Source organism: Aedes aegypti, chromosome 1 (genome assembly GCF_002204515.2).
Source record: "Aedes aegypti strain LVP_AGWG chromosome 1, AaegL5.0 Primary Assembly, whole genome shotgun sequence".
In the NCBI taxonomy this organism is placed as follows: Eukaryota; Metazoa; Arthropoda; class Insecta; order Diptera; family Culicidae; genus Aedes; species Aedes aegypti.
In genome coordinates this window covers 224140948-224145525 of record NC_035107.1, presented here as the reverse complement: position 1 = coordinate 224145525, position 4578 = coordinate 224140948, and the positions used below count along the sequence as shown (strand labels likewise).

General features: G+C 41.7%; 1 long non-coding RNA gene across 1 annotated transcript; it reads left to right on the top strand.

Annotated features, from left to right (window-relative positions):
• Positions 1–973: 973 nt before the first annotated feature.
• LOC110674620 lies at positions 974–1426 on the top strand. Its single transcript, XR_002499042.1, has 2 exons — positions 974–1091; positions 1156–1426. It is a non-coding gene; the product is annotated as an uncharacterized LOC110674620 (long non-coding RNA).
• Positions 1427–4578: the final 3152 nt, after the last annotated feature.

The following is a 4578-nucleotide window of genomic DNA, read 5'->3' as shown; positions in this document are numbered from 1 at the left end:
GTTCCAGGGCTCTATGAGGCCAGGGCGAAGTCTCCGGTCAATGGGACCGCCACCAATCGATTCAGCAGCCTTTTTCCGATCTAGAATGGTCAAAATCATTTCCTGAAACCATTACCCAGCTGAGATATTGCATTTAGTCGCGTTTTGGAGCCCGATTTTCTCACTGTGCAATGTTACGCCAATTAACTCGGTCCATGGCTGCTAACCTCCTGTTTCTCGATCGCCCCACACTTCCAAGATCCTGCTCTACTTGGTCAACCACCTAGCTCGTTGCGCTCCCCTTCGTCTTGTACCGGCCGGATTTGAGGTGAACACCATTTTTGCGGAATTGTTGTCCGGCATTCTCACAACGTGTCCCACCCATCGTATCCTTCCAGCTTTGGCGACCTTCTGGATACTGGGTTCACCGTAGAGTTGCGCAAGCTCGTGGTTCATCCTTCTCCTCCATACGCCGTTCTCACATACTCCGCCGAATTTCGTCCTAAGCACACGTCGTTCAAAAACTCCTAGCGCTTGCAGGTCCTCTTCGAGCATTGTCCACGTCTCATGCCCGTAGAGCACTACCGGTCTTATCAGCGTCTTGTACATGGTACACTAAGTACGGAAGTGAAGTTTACCAGACCGCAAGGTCTTGTGAAGTCCGTAGTAAGCACGACTTCCGGCAATGATACGTCTTCGAATTTTTCTGCTGCAGTTGTTATCCGACGTTATCAATGATCCGAGGTAGAGAAATTCGTCCACCACCTCGAACTCATCCCCGTCTATCATCACGCATCTACCAATGCGAGCTCTATCGCGCTCGGTTCCTCCAGCCAGCAGATATTTCATCTTCGACGTATTTATCTTTAATCCAACCCTATCTGCTTCACGTTTCAGCCTGGTATACTGTTCAGAAACCACCTGGAACGTAGATGAAAAAACGAATTTAGTACTATCCAGCTTTTTACGCTGGCTATAAAACTGTGAGGGGTGATTCAATTTTGACAATTATTGCCAACAAATTTTATAGTTAAATCAAAGTAGGCTGTAATTCTAGTTTGTTGATTAGAATGTCAAAAATTTTCACAACAGTTGGAATGCACTCAGGATTCGTAATTTGAAACCGTAATTTCTTTGAAATTCGGTCATCCACTAATTTATTTTACATAATTTTAGATTTTCCAAGAGGATTATGAAGGATGGTTCGTAATTGGTCGAATTTTATAGAAGCAGCCTCCATAGAATTTATCTTTTGTCATGGGCTTCCGATGTGTCTTCCCGACGGTCAAAACATAGCACAAATCCATACTTTGATGAGCACAACCTTCCCTGCATACCGTATTCTTTTACTCGGTAGATTAACATATTTATTTTGTTCATACTTGGTTGAATCAACGGAAGTTCCGTAGTGATTATGCAAAATCTAAATTAGATCAAGCTCCTGGAATCTGGAGATTTGTGCTATTATCTCTTAAATCTCCAATAATTGAAACGAACATTTAAATGGTTACTATTGATAATATTTGGTTAACTTCTATCACAAATAAAGGCTGTTGGAATAATTTGTTGATAGCAGTCATGATTCTGTCTTCATGCGCCGCTACTTCTAACGTAGTTGAGGGGACGAGCCCTTGCACAATCGCACATAATGCAGTAACATTCCCAAGTACTTTCCGGAACAGATTGTCTTGCAATGAAACAACGCATGATTTTCTGATGTTGTTGGATCATTGAGAAAATTGGTTTGTATCTAGCTTCTCTAACATGACTTTGAATCAAAGGCACAAATTTCTTGCTGGCCAATAGTTGAACATCGACCTTAAAAGTAAAAAGATAAAATTAAAATAGGTAATTTAAAAAGATTCCATTCCAATTTCCAAAAACACAAATTTTAGGCTTGACTTTTCTATATCAACATAACAATTTTTTCATCGCTAAGTTTGCTTTGATCAAGCCATAAAAATTATAGTATATGCAAGAAATGTCTAACGGGGGTGATTTTAAAATTTATGGCTTGCTAGCGCAAAAAGCTGGATATCATTTAATTCCACTAGAGTTTGTATCCTTTGTCAGATACGCGTATTTCGACCTCAACTGTAAGGCCGTCTTCAGTGTCGTGTACTAGACTCGACTCGACAAAGTCGAGTCTAGTACACGACACTGAAGACGGCTTTACAGTTGAGGTCGAAATACGCGTATCTGTCAAAGGATACAAACTCTAGTGGAATTGAATGGTATAGTACTGGGAGGGAGAAACCAATACAAAATTTCTGTACGTCATAGTGAGCCGAGATTTCGCTGTCACGAACTGTCACTGTGAGCCCAGTTCTCAAACATTGGATTAACATGAAAAAAGCGCGTAACTGATTAAAACACATTTTCGTATTTCTTCAAAAGTGATAAAAATCGAATGAAAATCAATTCATGCACATAACGCAAGTAATGTCACGTGAGCACCATTTAATCTGATTGAACATATAGCATTGAAAAACGCATCGTTCTACTTTTTCCAATGAAAATGAATATTTAGTGCATAGAAAACTGTGGCCCTTTTTTCATGTTTGTCAGGAAAGATCGAAGGTGCACAACAAATCGAAACCACCGATTTTCTCGAAGCCTGCCTTGATTGTTATTGGCAAGCTGGAGTTATCTTGCAGTTCAAAATAACGTTGTCTTATATTTCGTGTGTAGTATCGGTGCCTCCCTCCCAGGTATAGTACTAAATTCGGTTTTTTCATCTACTTATAGGTATTCTACTAAACAGCTCGAAGATTTATTATCCCCTGGAACGTTCTTCCGACAATATCCACGTCGTCAGCAAAGCAGATGAACTGGCTGGATTTATTGAAGATCGTGCCCCGCATGTTGAAGCCCGCCCGTTCCATAAAACCTTCTAGCGCAATATTGAACAGGCAGGAAAGACCATCGCCTTGTCGAAGTCCTTTGCGTGTTTCAAACGGGTCCGATATCTTCACACAGCACTGTACACTATCCATCGTTGCTTTGATCAGTCTAGTCAGTTTCCCGGGAAAACCATTCTCGTCCATAATCTTCCATAGCTCTTCGCGGTCGATGGTATCATAGGCCGCTTTGAAATCGATGAATAGGTGGTGCGTAGGGACTTGATATTCGTGACACTTTTGAAGGATCTGCCGCAACATAAAGATTCGGTCTGTCGTCGATCGCCCGTCCACAAAACCGGCTTGATAACTTCCCACAAATCTGCTTGCCAGTGGCGATAGACGGCGGAAGATGATCTGGGAAAGCACTTTATAGGCTGCGTTAAGAATGGTGATCGCTCGATAGTTCTCACATTCTAACTTGTCACCCATTTTGTATATTGGGTATATTATTCCCTCCTTCCACTCCTCCGGTAGCTGTTCTGTATCCCAGATCCTGGCTATCAATCGATGCAGACAAGTGGCCAACCTGTCCGGGCCCATTTTAATAAGTTCCGCTCCAATACCATCCTTTCCAGCTGCTTTGTTGTTCTTGAGCTGTTTGATAGCATCCTCAACTTCACCTATTGTGGGAGTTGGCACGTCTCCTTCATCCGCCGTACTGATGAAGCCATTCCTCCTGCTATCTTGATCTTCCTCCTCTGCGCCGTTTAGGTGTTCATCGTAGTGCTGCTTCCACTTTTCAATCACCTCGCGTTCGTCCGTCAAGATACCTCCTTCCTTTCCGGCACATTTCGGCTCGCGGCACAAAGCCTTTGCGGGATGCATTGAGTTTCTTGTAGAACTTACGTGTTTCTTGAGAACGATACAGCTGCTCCAACTCTTCGCACTCCAACTCTTCCAGGCGGCGCTTTTTATCCCAGAATAGATGTGTTTGCTGTCTTCCCCAAGCAGCACAGTTTGTTGCAACTCAAGAATAAAATTATCTCTTGAAATTAATCAGGGTTGTCAATTGTTGAAAATATGACTTACAATTGCACTGAATAGCAACGCAAAAAGCGCAAGAGGCGGAGTCTGTTTGCAACATATTTAAGTTATATTGAAATTGCTTATTTGTTGCAAAATACTTAAAAGAAAAGAAAGGAAACCAAAAATATTAACAATAATCGAATTTCCGACCTCAAGATCACCAATCTTCTCCTCTACTCACTACTCTACCAGCTCTTCGAACAATTGCTTCGCCAATGTACTATAAAAGCGACCACATGGCCCAATTATCAAAGCTTGTTGTTAATAACTTGACTGCACCCTTCGGAATACAAATTCAAACAAGTTAGGCCACGTCTGAAATAATCTAAACTTGTCGCAAAAACTTCCGCGCAACACACGAGAAACACCTTTAAGACTGTCACTTATCCTTAACTGTCATACACGAAGTTTAGTGCAACTTTCTCGCAACTGGGATGAATCATCTTGAGTTGTGGGTATGGGAACGAAAATTGAATGCAAGTTGCGGATGCTTTAAATGAAAGTGATTTGAAACATAACATTAAAACCGACATTTTTGGAGAAGTTTCAAGAGTTTGTTTGAAAAGTTGCTGTAAACATCTTGATACACTTGACTTCATTGCTATTTGCAGAGGACATTTGCAGCAAATCTTGTGGGTTCAGAAATGTTGAACCTCAAACAAAGAGTGAA